At 37.6% G+C, this 19,936-nt stretch overlaps 1 protein-coding gene across 1 annotated transcript in view; it reads right to left on the reverse strand.

Annotated features, from left to right (window-relative positions):
• LOC101963542 (uncharacterized) overlaps positions 1–19,936 on the reverse strand; it is a 119,011-nt gene that overhangs the window by 91,374 nt on the left and 7,701 nt on the right. The window contains exon 3 of the mRNA XM_078017208.1: positions 79–254. The gene's annotated coding sequence lies outside the window, so the exon portion shown is untranslated. The remainder of the gene's footprint in view (positions 1–78; positions 255–19,936) is intronic.

Here is a 19,936-nt window from a genome sequence, read left to right on the forward strand (position 1 = left end):
CCACCATTGCATTAGATGTGGTTTATTTCCTATTTTCACTAATCTCAGGAAACCCCTTTGAAATCACAAATTTTTTACCTTCCAGCCCTCAGAGTGTCATGTTTTTCTCACGCAGAGATATCTTGGTCACACAGGTAGATCCCTGAGAATATTTAAAATTCTTCTTTTCTCATCCATGAATCTTTAATACCCATAGATGCAAATAGAATGAGTCCATTGAGCAACAGGCCAGCCTCTTAAAATTGTCTGTAGTTCTGAAAATTAATTTTTTTAAGAAAGTGGAGAGAGAGAGAGAGAGAGAGAGAGAGAGAGAGAGAGAGAGAGAGAGAGAGAATGAATTTTTTTTAATATTTATTTTTTAGTTTTTGTCGGACACAACATCTTTGTTTGTATGTGGTGCTGAGGATCGAACCTGGGCTGAACGCATGCCAGGCGAGTCCGCTACCGCTTGAGCCATATCCCCAGCCCCAGTTTAAAATTAATATTAACTTGTAATTTTTCATATATTAACATTATATAACCAATTTATACTTCTCTTTACATTTAAGAAATTATATATATCTTACACAGCATATATGTATGTATGTGTGTTATTCTCTTTTACTTGGCCAAGTTTAACTTAAAGATGTATGAAGTTGGAAGTGGGTTTTACCATTATATGGGAGTTATATAAGCTCATGTTGGCAATACTCTTGCAAGTATAATTTTCAAAAAGTTAAAAGTCTCATTAAAAAGAAAAAAAACAGGAGTCAAAAAATCTACTTGACTGAATTAATGAGGAAATCAGGAAGATGTTAAGACTAATTTAGGAGAAAGTCAAGGAACTGGAGGTTTAGAGTTGGCCAAAGAGATGCAGAAACAAATTTGCCAACAAATGCAAACCAACTTGATTTTTCTAGAGAATTAACCTTCCTTAAGATGTCCCAGGAACTGTGTTTATTGTACAATCGTTGTGTACCAAAGAATTGAGTATTTTCCAAAGGAATTCTCCTTCCCTTGGTTAAGGAGATTGTTGCAGAGTGAAAATAACCCATAGAAAAGTTATTTATAACAAAAAAAGTAGATGTGATGTTGTAGAAAGTGGATCACCAACAAGTCAAAGAGCACAGGCAGTGAGTGGTTCACCAATATTCAGCTTTAATCATTTATTCTGCATAATAAAAAAGAGAAGATACTCTGAATTTTAAATACTTACTAACATGTTGCTGGCAATATATGCCCTTTCACTATACATTCTCATTTTTACTTTGTCTATAACATAATGAGGAGGATGTTGAATCAATACTCTTCAGAAGCTTCCCTAATCAAGTTCACACATCAGCACTTCTGCCATTTTCTAGCAGCATCTGATGCACTTGAACTTCAGGAATCAGTGAGGAGACAGGCTATGTCATCTTGCTCTCTAATGGCTCTATCATAGATTAAGAGATGTAGACAGGGAGAATGAGCAAACATGCCCAACCCAGACATTCAAAAACCCCAGGCCTTTGTAGATCTTTTCTATCTAAATAAGTACACAGAATCTGGTCTTTACAGCTAAGCTTCAGCTCTGGGTCTCACTTAAATGCAGTCTTTACTCAATACTATTTACAGGACATCAAAATACATTCATGATTTGTCTTCTATAAGATTTTACATTCAGGCTCGAGAGTACTCCTTGAAAAAATATCGACATCTATTGATCAGGTAGATTATACTTTGATATATATGTCTCCTTATGTGATTTCCTTATTTTTTCCTCAATATGAGCCAATACCAACTCATGATGTCTAAGCCCAGTAGCTAGAAAGCAGGAAGTCACAAAGGTGCCTAACACACTGCAGCAGAGCCTAAATTTTCCATGCTGTTCTACAGTAAAGATAAGAGAAGGAGACTATTGCTCCTTTAAAAATGCTACTTTTAATTAAAAAACAAAACAAAACAAAACAAAACCCTGCTATTTCATCTTCAACACCTAATTTCTGGTAGCTTTGCTGGATTGGCTTTGTGAAGACATTCAAATTGAACTCTGTGTGTAGCCACTTGGCCAGTATGTGTATGTGCAAGCTTTTATTTCTCCTGATTTGAGCAGTGGAAATGGAAATCGATGGTGTATTCCAGGGTTCCACAAAACTTCTGGATCTAATCAGCACAAAGAGCACACTGCAATGCTCAATCCACAGCCCGCCACTAATATTCTCACTGTTCACAACTCTTCACAGCAAATACTAATTTCAGAACTATACCAGAGTAGGGGTAATTAACATTGGCCATCCTTCAACCTTGTGGACATCTAAAGATCTGTGAAGATTTCACATTGAATGAATAATCTTTCTCCTTCATCCTCTTCCCACATAGGTTTTTTAAAAAGCTATCAATAAAGTCTCTTAAAAATATTAAATCACAGCATGACACAAAGCATTCATTCACCTAAAAGGTATTCAAAAGCACTAAACTGAGAGAGAGAAAGACATGGAGAGAAACACTCTATTAGAAAGAAATGTTTATTTTGCAGTGCAATAATTGGTAATCTTTCCATAAAGATTGATGCAATATGTTTATAATTCCCAAGTGTCAGTAATCTGTTATTTAAGGTAAAAGAAAAAAGAAGTGGGATGGTGTAAGCACCAAGAAAAGATGTGGAAAGATATCCTTTCCCATTGACAGCAATTAATGTTTGAGTTAATGTTGGCTGCTAGAATGTTCAGACTAAAAAAAAAATTGTTAATTTTAACAGACTAAAATATATCTAAAACAAATCACAGGGGGTTTAAAATACAAAACATGAAACGGCCCCCCGCCTGCCCGGCTCAGGAGGCGATGTGAAGGGACTCTAATCAAGCCTTTATGAAATAGCGAACTGGGAACGAAAACCAGAGATTGAGTCAGACCAGAGACAAGCTAGTCCCACCCCTCCCTTCGGACACTCTGGCAAGGATCCACGAGCCTGCCATAGCAGAGAGGGGAAGTCACCAGAGTTCGGCCAACGAGATTCCTTCTCAGCGGAATCTACTTTAGCAGGTGTGTGACTCCCACCCACATCAGATACAAACAACTGGGAAACTTCAAAAATCTCTCCATGGGCGTGACCGTAAGGGCCAAGGGACTCCTGACCCCCAACTCCCCCTAATGCCAGTGACGTGGGCATGACTGTAGGGGCGGAGGGAAGCAGAGAAGACTCCCTACCCCCAACCGCCAACTGAGAGGGCGTGACGGTAGGGGCAGAGGGAAACAGAGGACACTCCTGACCCCCAACTCCTCCTACTGCCAGCGGAGTGGTCATGATTGTAGGGGCTGAGGGTAGCAGAGGGGATTCTCGACCCCCAACTCACATTACCACCAGTGGTGACACCCAAGGTCTTAGTCGCAAGCTTCTGAGGGCATGCCCACCAAAGGGGTCCAGAAAAATTAAACTATTGACTCCCAGACCACAGCTCCACAGCACTGGGGCTTAGATGAATGACAGAGAGAGTGCTCAGTCATTCAGGAAATAGGGCACGTGGTGGGGCTGAAAGTGTAACCAGATCCTTGGGGAACCGCCTCCAGTGAGCAGGACCTGGCTGGCTGGCAGGAGGAAGGGGAGGAGGGGCCGTAGTGAAATGGCTCTGGACCAACAGGACTGAGAGACTCCCAGGATCCACCTTACAGGGATTGCTGTCGACACATTGAGGGCAAAACTCAGCTCAGAGGGCACAGCTCTGCCTATGGGAAGAGAAGAAAATGGATCTCTGAGACCTAATTTTATTTCTTATTTTATTTTATTTTATTTTTTCTCTCCCCTTTTCTTTCTTTCCCCTTCCAAGTTTTATTGTTCTTTCCATTCTCCTCTATGCTATCTATCTCCCTCTCCTTCTCTCTTCTCAAGAGCACCTTCCTTCCCCTTCCCCCCAACTTTCATCGCAAGCATTACGTCCTCCATTACGTGTAACTGTCTAAATGCAAATAAGTGAATGTTTCGAGACCGTCTATAGTGCTCCTAAATACCTAGCTACTACCAACACCCTGATCCAATCGATGGTTAGTATCCCCCTTCAGGAGAGCAACCTTCTAAAGTAGCCAAGACATACTAACCCTTATACCTTCATAGCACCTAACCTAAAGTCCTAAGAACAAACAACAAATCACTATATGCATACAAAATCCGGAAGCCCTTTATAAATTGAATGAATCAACTCTAAAGTACAATAAAGCCCAACATCTCTAGGCATAATCTCCCACCACAAAGGAGAGACAACAGAGATATACAAAGCCAAAACAAATGTATAGAAGAAAGCAGTTACAAAGCAGTCAAACAGAGCTGGAAAGTAACGTGAACAACATGAAAAAACAAGGGAAGAAAGGATCACAGATAATGCAGGACAACTTAAATCTACAGGAGGACCTAGAAGCATCAGAAATATGGACAGGGAAAGAAATCAAGGCATACCTAACTCAGATGGAACGGAATATTAGAGAAGACATGAGACAGCAAGTCCAAGCATTGAAAGTATATTTTGAAAACGAACTAAACAAACAAAGTCAAACTGCAAAGAACGAGCTTTACCAGGAGATAGAGATCTTAAAAAAAAAAGCAGTAATCTTAGAAATGCAAGAAAGCATAAACAAGATTAAAAACGCTAACGAGAATATTACAAATAGATTAGATCAAATAGAAGTCAGAACATCAGATAATGAAGACAAAGTTTATCAACTTGAAAAGAATATAGTCAACACAGAAAAGATGCTTAAATCTCACGAGCAATCTATCCAAGAGATATGGGATCTCATCAAAAAACCAAATTTCAGAGTCATTGGGATAGAAGAAGGCACAGAGGTTCAAACCAAAGGGATGGACAACCTATTAAATGAAATAATTCTAGAAAAATTCCCAGAGATGAAAGATGAAATGGATTGCCAAATCCTGGAAGCCTACAGGACCCCAAACATCCAAAACCATAATAGACCAACTCCAAGACATATAATTATGAAGATAGCCAACATACAGAGAGAATATTGAAAGATACGAGAGAAAGGAGGCAGATTACATTCAGGGGTAAACCAATTAGGTTAACTACTGATTTTTCATCAGAGACTTTGAAAGCGAGAAGATCCTGGAACAATGTATTTCAAATGCTGAAAAATAACCAACAAATAAATGAACTCACACTACATCTCAAAACCCTAGAAAAGGAAGAGCAAAACAACAGCAAATATAGCAGAAGACAAGAAATAATTAAAATCAGAGCGGAAATCAACGAAATTGAAATAAACAAACAAAAAAAAAACAATGAAAAAATTGATAAAACTAAAAGTTGGTTTTTCAAAAAAATAAATAAGACCGACAGACCCTTAGCCATGCTAACGAAGAGAAGAAGAGAGAGAACTCAAATTACTAACGTATGGGATGAAAAAGGCAATATTACAACAGACACTACAGAAATACAGAAGATAATTAGAAGGTATTTTGAAACCCTATATTCTAATAAAATAGAAGACAGTGAAGATGTCGATAAATTTCTTAAGTCATATGATCTGCCCAGATTGAGTCAGGAAGAAACACACAATTTAAACAGACCAATAACAAAGGAAGAAATAGAAGAAGCCATCAAAAGACTACCAACCAAGAAAAGCCCTGGACCGGATGGGTATACAGCGGAGTTTTACAAAACCTTCAAAGAAGAATTAATACCAATACTTTTCAAGCTATTTCAAGAAATACAAGAAAAGGAGCTCTTCCAAATTCATTCTATGAGGCCAACGTCACCCTGATCCCAAAACCAGACAAAGACACTTCAAAGAAAGAAAACTACAGACCAATATCTCTAATGAACATAGATGCAAAAATTCTCAATAAAATCCTGGCGAATCGAATACAAAAGCATATCAAAAAAATTGTGTACCATGATCAAGTAGAATTCATCCCTAGGATGCAAGGTTGGTTCAATATACGGAAATCAATAAATGTTATTTACCACATCAATAGACTTAAAGATAAGAACCATATGATCGTCTCGATAGATGCAGAAAAAGCATTCGACAAAGTACAGCATCCCTTTATGTTCAAAACACTAGAAAAACTAGGGATAACAGGGACTTACCTTGACATTGTAAAAGCTATATATGCTAAGCCTCAGGCTAGCATCATTCTAAATGGAGAAAAACTGAAGGCATTCCCGCTAAAATCTGGAACAAGATAGGGATGCCTTCTCTCACCACTTCTATTTAATTTAGTCCTTGAAATACTAGCCAGAGCAATTAGACAGACAAAAGAAATTAAAGGCATAAAAATAGGAAAAGAAGAACTTAAAATATCACTGTTTGCGGATGACATGGTCCTATATCTAGAAGACCCAAAATGGTCTACAAAGAAACTACTAGAACTAATAAATGAATTCAGCAAAGTGGCAGGATATAAAATCAACATGCATAAATCAAAGGCATTCCTGTATATCAGCAACAAAACTTCTGAAATGAAAATGAGGAAAACCACCCCATTCACAATATCCTCAAAAAAAAATAAAATAAAATACTTGGGAATCAACCTAACAAAAAAGGTGAAAGATTTATACAATGAAAACTACAGAACCCTAAAGAGAGAGAGAGAAGAAGATCTTAGAAGATGGAAAAATGTACCCTGTTAATGGATAGGCAGAACCAACATCATCAAAATGGCGATATTACCCAAAGTTCTCTACAGTTTCAATGCAATGTCAATCAAAATCCCAACAGCATTTCTTGTAGAAGTAGATAAAGCTATCATGAGTGCTGGGGATGTGGCTCAAGTGGTAGCACGCTCGCCTGGCATGCATGAAGCCCGGGTTTGATTCTCAGCACCACATACAAACAAAGATGTTGTGGCCGCCGAGAACTAAAAAAATAAATAAATATTAAAAAAATTCTCTCTCTCTCTCTTCTCTCTCTCTCCTCTCTCACTCTTAAAAAAAAAAAAGATAAAGCTATCATGAAATTCATATGGAAAAACAAAAGACCCAGAATAGCAAAAGCAATTCTAAGCAGCAAGTGTGAATCTGAAGGTATAGTGATACCAGATTTCAAACTGTACTACAGAGCAATAGTAACAAAACCAGCATGGTACTGGTACCAAAACAGGCGGGTGGACCAATGGTACAGAATAGAGGACACAGAGACCAATCCACAAAATTACAACTTTCTTATACTTGATAAAGGGGCTAAAAGCATGCAATGGAGAAAGGATAGCATCTTCAACAAATGGTGCTGGGAAAACTGGAAATCCATATGCAACAAAATGAAACTGAATCCCTTTCTCTCGCCATGCACAAAAGTTAATTCAAAATGGATCAAAGAGCTTGATATCAAATCAGAGACTCTGCGCCTGATAGAAGAAAAAGTTGGCTCTGATCTACATATTGTGGGGTAGGGCTCCAAATTCCTTAATAGGATGCCCATAGTCCAAGAGTTAAATACAAGAATCAACAAATGAAACTTACTTAAACTAAAAAGTTTTTTTTCTCAGCAAGAGAAACAATAAGAGAGGTAAACAGGGAACCTACATCCTGGGAACAAAGTTTTACTCCTCACACTTCAGATAGAGCCCTAATATCCAGAATATACAAAGAACTCAAAAAATTAAACAAGATAACAAATAACCCTATCAACAAATGGGCCAAGAACCTGAACAGACACTTCACAGAAGAGGACATACAATCAATCAATAAGTACATGAAAAAATGCTCACCATGTCTAGCAGTCAGAGAAATGCAAATCAAACCACCCTAAGATACCATCTCACTTCAGTAAGATTGGCAGCCATTATGAAGTCAAACAACAATAAGTGCTGGCGAGGATGTGGGGAAAAGTTTACACCTGTACATTGCTGGTGGGACTGCAAACTGGTGCGTCCAATATGGAAAGCAGTATGGAGATTCCTGGGAAAGCTGGGAATGGAACCACCATTTGACCCAGCTATCACCCTCCTAGGTCTATTCCCTGAGGACCTTAAAAGAGCATACTATAGGGATACTGCCACATCAATGATCATAGGAGCATAATTCACAATAGCTAGACTCTGGAATCAACCTAGATGCCCTTCAATAGATGAATGGATAAAAAAAAATGTGGCATTTATCCACAATGGAGTATTACACAGCACTAAAAAACGACAAAATCATGGATTTTGCAGGGAAATGGATGGCACTAGAGCAGATTATGCTAAGTGAAGCTATTCAATCATTAAAAAACAAATGCCAAATGTCTTCTTTGATATAAAGAGAGCAACTAAGAACAGAACAGGGAAGAAGAGTATGAGGAAAAGATTAACATTAAACAGAGACAAGTGGAGGGAGAGAAAGGGAGAGAGAAGGGAAACTGTATGGAAATGGAAGGAGATCCTCATTGTTATACAAAATTACATATAAGAGTTTGTGAGGGGAAAGGGGGAAAAAAACAAGGGAGAGAATTGAATAAGCAGATGGGGTAGACAGGGAAGATGAGAGGGAAGGGGAGGGGGATAGTAGGGGATAGGAAAGGTAGCAGAATACAACAGTCACTAATATGGTATTATGTAAAAATGTGGATGTTTAACCGATGTGATTTTGCAACTTGTATTTGGGGTAAAAATGGGAGTGCATAACCCACTTGAATCAAATGTATGAAAGATGATATGTCATGAGCTTTGTAATGTTTTGAACAACCAATAAAAAATAAATAGATAAAATAAAATAAATAAAATACACAAACACAACCTGCACCTAGATGTCCTCTCTAAACAAACCGAAGAAGGAAAAGCTTGTGTGAAATTCCAATTGCACTGCTATATATAAGATGTGGGGCAGGGGGTAGTGGTTTTCAGCCATATTCCCATGCTGGATGTCCATTTAAAGACAGCATCTAGACTCTGTAGTAATACTCGCTCTGCCTAGCTCCACACAAATTTGCATTATGTCACACACTGGACAAAACTTTCAGGGTTAGGAGGGAGGAAATTTCTCAGGAGGATGGGACATTCAGAACTTTGGGAGTTTCACTAAGCTCTGAGCTCATTATGGGCCTTGTGCCCCAAAGCTACTCTTATTTCCTCCCCTTTCTAAAACTCTACTCATAAGACTTTGAGTTAACAGTGCCCCTTGGGGAGACCTGGTCAGTTGCAGAATCTATAGAAGGAAACCCTGAGCGGCTCTCATCTACACTGTATACCAGCACCTGGCATCTCTCCTCCCACTGTAGCTCAGTACTACCACCATGATTGCAAAGCTGTTTCATCTCAAAGAGTACAAAGTCTCAAATTCTGCACAGGAAGACTGAACTTCTCTGTCTACCCAAATTTCCAATCAAATGATCACTTACTATGCCAGTCTAAACTAAGCTTTATGCCTAATATAGGAAGAAACTGTTTCAAATGCACAAAATCCAACCAATGTAATATATAATAAAGTCCTTTTTTTAGTAGTTGTAGATGGACATAATAGATTTATTTATTTGTTTGTTTGTTTACTTATTTATTTATCTATTGTTGTGCTGAGATAAAACCCAGTGCCTCACACATGCCAGGCAGGCACTCTACCACTGAGCCATAATCCCAGCCCTGTAATAAAGTCTTAATATTTATTTAAATGTTGTATAAAAATTTTAACAAATGCAGCTAATAGGAGAAATAAAGGATAAATTCTTCATTTTAATTACAACTTCTATTTAATCCCTCACTTTCCAGGAATATTTTCAGTAGGCTTTAGGGCACACAATTAAAGAAATGAACTCATCAGTAAAATAAAAAGCACTGTATAAACAAATTCCTGTACTGCCACAGAAAAGAGATTCAAAAATATCGAACTTTAATATTTTAGAAAACAAATAAGATTACATCATTAGTCATAATAAGATCCCAGAAGGAAAAGTTCAGGAAAACCTCATTAATTTGGCCCAATAATGAAGACTCAATAATTTCAAGTCTGCCTTGATTTAATTTTGGACTATGTATTAAGAAACAATTGCTAGGGGCTGTGGTTGTGGCTCAATAGTAGAGTGCTTGCCTGGCACATGCAGGGCCCTGGGTTCAATACTCAGCACCACATATAAATCAATAAAATAAAGGTATTGTGTCCAACTACAACTAAAAAATAAATATTAAAAAAGAAACAATTGCTAGGCAAATTAAAGTGCAAATAAAAATTGTTAGAGGATTATTTGATTTTAAAATTTTCACATGCAAATGACTTCTGCAAAAATACTAATTAAAACTAGTTACATTTATTCTTTAGAATCCTGTATTCCAATAGAAATGAACTATATAAAATCCAGACTAAAACACTGCTTAAATCTATTAGATCATTAATTGTTCCATCTCTCTGTTTACTTTGGCTATGAAAAACTGGTTTAGGAGTCAGAAAAGCTTCACAGACATGTCCCAGACAAAAATCTATTCATTCTACTCAAAGTCTGGCAATCTATTTCTCTGATTTTATTGTAAAAAATGTGAACCATACAATTATATTTATTTTGGGGAGCATTTACTTTATCCTCCTTTTCTTTTTTTTTTCTTTGAGAGAGAGAGAGAGAGAGAGAGAGAGAGAGAGAGAGAGAGAGAATATGAATGAGAATGGTGCTGAGGATCCAACCGGGGCCACACACAGGCCAGGTGAGCGCACTACCACTTGAGCCACATCCCTAGCCCCTTTATCCTTATTTTTAAACATCATATTGTGAAAAATATTGCCATGTCTATACTGGGAAACATTAACAGATTTTAAACAAGATCTAGCAGCATACCTAGTTTAAATACTTACTCTGCCCATAATGAAAAAAAAAGAAAAAGATTTAAACTACAGGGCTTATGTGATTCTAAAAAGTAAGCAGAATATAGTCCAAATCAAAATTTGAAACAAAGTTCCATCAAATGAAATACTAGCAAGTGCCATACAGTTATGCACATCTAAATTTAAATGAAATCATGTTACTCTTCTCTAAATTAAAATGTATGGCTATTCTCTTTTACATCTTTAACCTAATAATGACAATACACATCAACCATTGGGAGATTGAGGCTGAGGCAGGAGGATCCTAAGTTCACGGCCAGCCTTAGGAACTTAGTGAGGCCCTAAGCAACTTAGCAAGACCCTGTCTCAAAATAAAAATAAAATAAAAAAGAGCCGGGGATGTGTTTCAGTGGTAAAGTTCCCCTAGATTGAATCCCCAGTACCAAAAAATTAAACAAATAAGTAAATAATGATTTGGGTGGTAGAGCACTTGCCTGGCACCTGTGGATGCCTACCAGGTAGGTAGGTATTCAGTGCTAAATAAAAACTAGTGAATAAATCACCAGTTGGACCATAAGGTCCCAACCTTGGGGTATTCAGTAAACAATGTTAATTGAAGTGAAAACAATAGCCCCCTTAGGAAAAGCAATCTAGATGTACTTTATACAGGGAAGACAGTTTAATGTTTTCTTATTAAGCCAAAGAATAAACAGTAGGTAAATGACAAAGTTGTGAATCTGCTTCATGTGAGGCCATCCTTATATGTAACTCTTATTTGATTGAAATAAAACCTAAAGCAAACATAAAATTAAAAATCATATTTACATCAGGAAGTGATAAAATCTTTTGGACAGAAGAAATACACATAGGTTTACACATGAACACACAATCACATAGTTTACATAACTCAAAAGCACTATATTATCAACCAATTATGGAAATAATATTCTGTATGCTATTCAGCCATTGGTATCCATGTTTGAAAATTGTTAAAAAAATTATTTTGAAAGTTATTTTAGGCTTCCCTTCAGGTGAATAAAACACAAAAGTACTGCTCTTTGCAGAGGAAAACATTCTGTATTCAAAACAATTATAGCTAGTTGATCAAGTTTTAAATATATATTTTTTAATATTTACTTTTTAGGTGGACACAATATCTTTATTTTATTTTTATGAAGTGCTGAGGATTGAATCCAGTGTCTCATACATGCCAGGCTAGCCTCCTACCACTTGAGCCACATCCCCAACCCTTAAGTTTTCAAATATTGAGTTAAAATCAAGGCAAAAGACCTAAAAACAACTCAATATTATTATTTAAATATTTTCATCACATTTAAGCCTAAGAATATCTGACATATAAGAATCACAAGTATGTCCTTAAGAAGAGAATTCTTTATGTTAATAAGAATACTGAATGAAAGAAATCTTTGAATAACACAAGGTTTCCTTCAATAGTTCAGTACAGTGGAACACACCTGTAATCCCAGCAACTCAGGAGACTGAGGCAAGAGGATCACATGTTCAAGGACAGCCTCAGCAACTTAGTGAGGCCCTGTCTCAAAATAAAAAAAAATAAAAAATAAAAAATAAAAATAAAAGGTCCTGGGGATCTAATTTACTGGGGAAGTGCCCCTGGGTTCAATCCCCAGTACCAGTAAAAAAACATGTTATCTCAAAAATGTACTTTTTTTCCCATATTGGATTAGCAAAGATTAAAAAGATTAAGAAAACTTGGTGTGAGCAAGGGTTTTGAAAACAGGATTCTCATGGACATTGAAGGGGATAGTTTTTACAGATAACAGCTCAGCCATATTTATTAATATTTAAAATATATATAATGTTTGACCTGGCAGTTATACCTCTAAGAAGATAAATGAATAAGTATACTATTATCAACATACCATTATTCACAAGAAAGAAAAACAAGTAACAATCTAAATAGTTATCAAAGGAGTAGCTAGATAAAGTATGATGCCTCTAAATGATGGAAAACTAGGCAGCAAGGGCTGGGATTGTAGCTCAGTGGTACAGCACTTGCCTGGCACCTGTGAAGAACAGGGTTTGATTCTCAGCACCGAATATATAAAATAAAGATCTATTGACAACTAAAAAAATAATTAAAAAAACAAACTAGGCAGCCAGTAAAATGATCACCCATGATTATGCACATCAGTTTCAACTCACAAATAGAGATACATAAAACACATTAAAAATGACCACATAGCTTCATATAGAGAAAAACTGCTGTTTATTTAAAGTCTTCTATATACTTTCATATCCATCAATAAGTTTCCAAAAGTGAGTTAATGGTGGCTATTTCTTTGTGCAGGAGTTGAGGGCTGACTTTTGTCATTATGTTGTTTTATATGGGTAAAAATTTTTCTAATTAGTAAAATAAAAAATCACAACAAACTTTTAAGATAAAGAAATGCCTCTAGGCTCTGTAGTGACAATTCACCTACTCCGAGATGGCCGCTGCGTACAGGGGTTGCTGAAGTGTTGAGCGTGGGGCTCTGAGCAGCGGCTTTAATCGAGATTTTAAGCAGCGTGTTAGAACTCCTTTCACCATTAATCTGTAGTGGATCACCTTGCCAAGCAGCAGAAAAAACAAGGAGATCGAAAGAGAGACGCTTTTCTGCTCAGAGCCGCGGGTGCTCTGCGCCCATCTGCTGCCTCTTTCTCTTCGCTACTGGCAGAGGAGCTGAATACGTAATCATCAGCGGATTGTAAGTACCTGACAAAGAAACCTCAGTACAACACCTTTTTTTTTTTTTTTTTTTTTTGAATATTTTCTATGCAAAGAGAGTTAGTGGATTGGGATTGTTGGCTGGGCGGTGGTTTCGGGGCCGAAAATCCACTCCGCGGAAGCCGCCATTTGCTTCCTGCTCTGACTACATCGTCCTGCTGCCGCACCTAGAGACGGGAACTGGGCTGTGTGCCGAGTCCTATCCTCTGAAGGCGGGACCACGACTCCGAACGCAGCGGTTGCGTGTTCCCTGCTGCACCTTTGGGCAAAAACGGTTCTGGAGTTGCTTGGCAGTCCCCTGCAAGGGGACCCGCGCTCCGGGAGAGCTGTGGCGGCAGCCGCTTGGACACAGGCACCTAGCCAAGGAGCGACGGAGGTCCCAGCGTCGCTGCTAAGGCCGCGGACAACCGCGGCACCAGAGCGCGGCCCACAGCCTGCCTGCTCAGGATCACTAGGCAAAGCTGAGCTGACGTGGAGCTAAGGCGTGCAGCCGGGGCCCCTCAGAAAACACACACTGAGCACGAATCAGTGGCATGCAAGCTCTGGTTCGCCTGCTTCTCCTGTCTCAGCACTAACGATCCCACTGAAATAACTAGTCCCACCTGAACTCACAGAGGTAAAATCCAACTGAGCACCATAGCCGGACCCAGGGAAACAGGAGGGACGTGGGACCTGCAGAGCAGAACTCACAGCTATTGCTTTCCACCAGTGCTGACAACAGAGGTCCCTTGCACCAGATACCAGGGGAGTCACTACCTGAGGGCAAACAAGTTCGCTGGGGCCCTCAGCCCCAAGCCATACAAACTTGGGGTCTGAGGGAGGCAAACAGAAAGGGTGTGGCCAGGCATCCATGAAAACAGAGCTCCCAGGAGCAGCAGACCCAGCGTGTAGCCAGTAGTGTGGTAAGCGTCACAGGTGAGCGGGGCCTGGATTGAGGAACCACAAGAGAAGGCTCTAAGTACTCAGGATTGGAGACCCACACAGTCTGGGAAGAAGAGCTGAGGCACAGTGATTGGTTCCTAACTATCAAGAAAAGAAGCCTGGCCCAGTGGGCATAGCTCCACCTACTGGAAGAGAAGTTAACCGAGCTCTATGACTGCATTTATTATTATTATTATTTTTCAATGATTATTATTAGTACTTTTTAAAATTTTTCTATTTTTTTATCTTTTTATTTTTTTTATTTTTATTTTTATTTTTTTATTTTTATTTTTTTTTACTTTTTGATGTTGATTAGTTGTTGTTCTTTAACTTTCTTATTAATGGTTTCAATTTTTTAAATTCTTTTTATTCTATTATGGTTACTATTATCTTTTAAACTTTAATTTTCATTTTTTATTATCACTATAATTTTTTTTTTGTTTTAAAGTCTTAATTTTTTGTTCTTTTCTTTCTTTTCACTTTTTTCTTCTGTCTTTTCATTTCTTTTCAATTTTCTTACTTCCCCTTTCCTGAACTCTACCTGCCTACACTCATTCTCTTTAGTGACTTCTTCCCTTCCCTTCTATTATCTCTCCTCCCAAGCATCCAATAAATTTATAAGAATAAACAATAACTCAGCAGTCAAACAGAACAAGAAGTAACATGAGCATAAAAAAGCAAGGAAGAAAAGGAGTACAAACAATGAAGGACAGCCTAAATATTCAGGAGGACTTAGAGTCATCAGAAAAATGGCCATATAAAGAACTCAAGGAACACCTTAGACAGATGGAAAAGAATCTTAAAGATCACATTGAAAGTGAATTACAGAAACAGATAAAAGAAGAAGTTAAGCATCTTTATCAGGAAATAGAGATTATTAAAAAAAATCAAAATGTAATTCTGGAAATGAAGGAAACGGTAAACCAAATTAAAAACTCTATCGAGAGTATCACCAACAGAGTGGAACAAGTAGAAGCCAGAACGTCAGATAATGAAGACAAAATATATCATCTTGAAAGGAGTCTAGCCAACTCAGATAGGCTGGTAAAAAATCACGAGAAAAACATCCAAGAGATTTGGGATAATATAAAAAAACCAAATTTGCGAGTCATCGGGATAGAAGAAGGCACAGAGATTAATACCAAGGGAATGAGTAACCTGCTGAATGAAATAATTACAGAAAACTTTCCAGAAATAAAAAAGGAAACAGATATACAAATTGTAGATGCATACAGGACACCGAGCACACAAAATCACAGTAGACCAACGCCAAGACACATTGTTATGAAGATATCCAACATACAGAACAAAGAGAAAATATTAAAAGCTACAAGAGAAAAGAGGCAGATTACATTTAGGGGTAAACCAATAAGGTTAACAACGGATTTTTCATCACAGACGCTAAAAGCGAGAAGATCCTGGAACAACGTATTTCAAACACTGAAAGACAATGGTTGCCAACCAAGAATTTTGTATCCAGCAAAATTAAGCTTCAGGTACTACAACGAAATAAAAATCTTTCAGGATAAACAAAAACTAAAAGAATTCGTAGCCAGAAAACCAGCATTGCAAAGCGTCTTGAGCAAAACATTACATGAGGAAGAAATGAAAAACAATAACCAAAACCATCAGTGGGAAGTGCCTCTATAAAGCCAGAGGGCGGGGGAAAGCTAAGCTAGGAGAAACAAACTAAAAGAAGATAAATAATCAAACATGACTGGAAGTACAAACCATACATCAATAGTAACTCTAAACGTTAATGGCTTAAACTCTCCAATAAAGCGACATAGGCTGGTAACATGGATTAAAAAAACAAACCCAACAATATGCTGCCTCCAGGAGACGCATCTGATTGGAAAAGACATACACAGGCTGAAGGTGAAAGGTTGGGAAAAAATATACCACGCACACGGACCTCGCAAGCAGGCAGGTGTGGCCATCCTCATATCGAATAAAATCGACTTCAAGACTAAATTAATCAAAAGGGATAAGGAAGGGCATTATATACTGTTAAAAGGAACCATTCACCAACAAGACATAACAATCATCAATATTTATGCACCAAATAATGGGGCTGTGATGTTCATGAAAGAAATTCTCATCAAGTTCAAGAATCAAATAGACCACAATACAATAATTATGGGTGACTTCAACACACCTCTCTCACCATTGGACAGATCTTCCAAACAAAAGTTGAATAAAGAAACTATAGAACTCAATATCACAATCAACAACCTAGACTTAACTGACATATATAGAATATATCATCCAACATCAAGTGGCTATACTTTTTTTTCAACAGCACATGGATCCTTCTCAAAAATAGACCATATATTATGTCATAGGGCATCCCTCAGTAAATATACAGGGGTGGAGATAATACCATGCATTTTATCTGATCATAATGCAATGAAAATGGAAATCAATGATAAAAGAAGGAAGGAAAAATCCTACATCACATGGAAAATGAACAATATGTTACTGAATGATCAATGGGTTACAGAAGACATAAAGAAGGAAATTAAAAAATTCTTAGAGATAAATGAAAACACAGACACAACATATCGGAATCTATGGGACACAATGAAAGCAGTTTTAAGAGGGAAATTCATCGCCTGGAGGTCATACCTCAAAAAAAGGAAAAACCAACAAATAAATGAGCTCACACTCCATGTCAAAGCCCTAGAACAGGAAGAGCAAAACAACAGCAAATGTAGCAGAAGGCAAGAAATAATTAAAATCAGAGCGGAAATCAATGAAATTGAAACAAAAGAAACTATTGAAAAAATTAACAAAACTAAAAGTTGGTTCTTTGAAAAAATAAATAAGATTGACAGACCCCTAGCCATGCTAACGAAGAGAAGAAGAGAGAGAACTCAAATTACTAACATACGGGATGAAAAAGGCAATATTACAACAGACACAACAGAAATACAGAAGACAATTAGAAATTATTTTGAAAACCTATATTCCAATAAAATAGAGGATAGTGAAGACATCGATAAATTCCTTAAGTCATATGATTTGCCCAGACTGAGTCAGGAGGATACCCACAACTTAAACAGACCAATATCAATAGATGAAATAGAAGAAGCAATCAAAAGACTTCCAACCAAGAAAAGCCCAGGACCGGATGGGTATACAGCGGAGTTTTACAAAACCTTTAAAGAAGAATTAATACCAATACTTTTCAAGTTATTTCAGGAAATAGAAAAAGAGGGAGCTCTGCCAAATTCATTCTATGAGGCCAACATCACCCTGATTCCGAAACCAGACAAAGACACCTCAAAGAAAGAAAACTACAGACCAATATCCCTGATGAACTTAGATGCAAAAATCCTCAATAAAATTCTGGCGAATCGGATACAAAGGCACATCAAAAAAATTGTACACCATGATCAAGTAGGATTCATCCCTGGGATGCAAGGATGGTTCAATATACGGAAATCAATAAATGTTATTCACCACATCAATCGACTTAAAGATAAGAACCATATGATCATCTCAATAGACGCAGAAAAAGCTTTCGACAAAGTACAGCATCCCTTTATGTTCAAAACACTAGAAAAACTAGGGATAACAGGATCTTACCTCGACATTGTAAAAGCTATTTATGCCAAGCCTCAGGCTAGCATCATTCTGAATGGAGAAAAATTAGAGGCATTCCCCCTAAAATCTGGAACAAGACAGGGATGCCCTCTATCACCACTTCTATTCAATATAGTTCTCGAAACACTGGCCAGAGCAATTAGACAGACGAAAGAAATTAAAGGCATAAAAATAGGAAAAGAAGAACTTAAATTATCACTTTTTGCGGACGACATGATTCTATACCTAGAAGAACCAAAAGGGTCCACAAAAAAACTACTAGAACTAATAAATGAATTCAGCAAAGTAGCAGGATATAAAATTAACACGCATAAATCAAAGGCATTTCTGTATATCAGCGACAAAACTTCTGAAATGGAAATGAGGAAAAACACTCCATTCACAATATCCTCAAAGAAAATAAAATACTTGGGAATCAACCTAACAAAAGAGGTGAAAGATTTATACAATGAAAACTACAAAACCCTAAAGAGAGAAGTAGAAGAAGATCTTAGAAGATGGAAAAATATACCCTGTTCATGGATAGGCAGAACTAACATCATCAAAATGGCGATATTACCAAAAGTTCTCTATAGGTTTAATGCAATCCCAATCAAAATCCCAACGGCATTTCTTGTAGAAATAGATAAAGCAACCAGGAAATTCATATGGAAAAATAAAAGGCCCAGAATAGCAAAAGCAATTCTAAGCAGGAAGTGTGAATCAGGCGGTATAGCGATACCAGATTTCAAACTATATTACAGAGCAATAGTAACAAAGACAGCATGGTACTGGTACCAAAACAGACGGGTGGACCAATGGTACAGAATAGAGGACACAGAGACTAATCCACAAAGCTACAACTATCTTATATTTGATAAAGGAGCTAAAAGCATGCAATGGAGGAAGGATTGCATCTTCAACAAATGGTGCTGGGAAAACTGGAAATCCATTTGCAACAAAATGAATCTGAATCCCCTCCTCTCGCCATGCACAAAAGTTAACTCAAAGTGGATCAAGGAACTAGATATCAAAACAGAGACTCTGCGCCTGATAGAGGAAAAAGTTGGCTCCGATCTACATATTGTGGGGTCGGGTTCCAAATTCCTTAACAGGACACCTATAGCACAAGAGTTAATAACAAGAATCAACAAATGGGACTTACTTAAACTGAAAAGTTTTTTCTCAGCAAGAGAAACAATAAGAGAGGTAAATAGGGAGCCTACATCATGGGAACAAATTTTTACTCCTCACACTTCAGATAGAGCCCTAATATCCAGAGTATACAAAGAACTCAAAAAATTAAACAATAAGAAAACAAATAACCCAATCAACAAATGGGCCAAAGACCTAAATAGACACTTCTCAGAGGAGGACATACAATCAATCAACAAATATATGAAAAAATGTTCACCTTCTCTAGCAGTTAGAGAAATGCAAATCAAAACCACCCTAAGATACCATCTCACTCCAGTAAGATTGGCAGCCATTATGAACTCAAACAACAACAAGTGCTGGCGAGGATGTGGGGAAAAGGGTACTCTTGTACATTGCTGGTGGGACTGCAAACTAGTGCAGCCAATTTGGAAAGCAGTATGGAGATTCCTGGGAAAGCTGGGAATGGAACCACCATTTGACCCAGCTATTGCCCTTCTCGGACTATTCCCTGAAGACCTTAAAAGAGCTTATTACAGGGATACTGCCACATCGATGTTCATAGCGGCACAATTCACAATTGCTAGACTGTGGAACCAACCCAGATGCCCTTCAATAGATGAATGGATAAAAAAAATGTGACATTTATACACCATGGAATATTACGCAGCACTAAAAAATGACAAAATCATGGATTTTGCAGGGAAATGGATGGCACTAGAGCAGATTATGCTTAGTGAAGCTAGCCAATCCCTAAAAAACAAATACCAAATGTCTTCTTTGATATAATGAGAATAACCAGGATCAGAGCAGGGAGGAAGAGCAGGAAGGAAAGATC

This window comes from Ictidomys tridecemlineatus, chromosome 7 (genome assembly GCF_052094955.1).
Source record: "Ictidomys tridecemlineatus isolate mIctTri1 chromosome 7, mIctTri1.hap1, whole genome shotgun sequence".
Lineage (NCBI taxonomy): Eukaryota > Metazoa > Chordata > Mammalia > Rodentia > Sciuridae > Ictidomys > Ictidomys tridecemlineatus.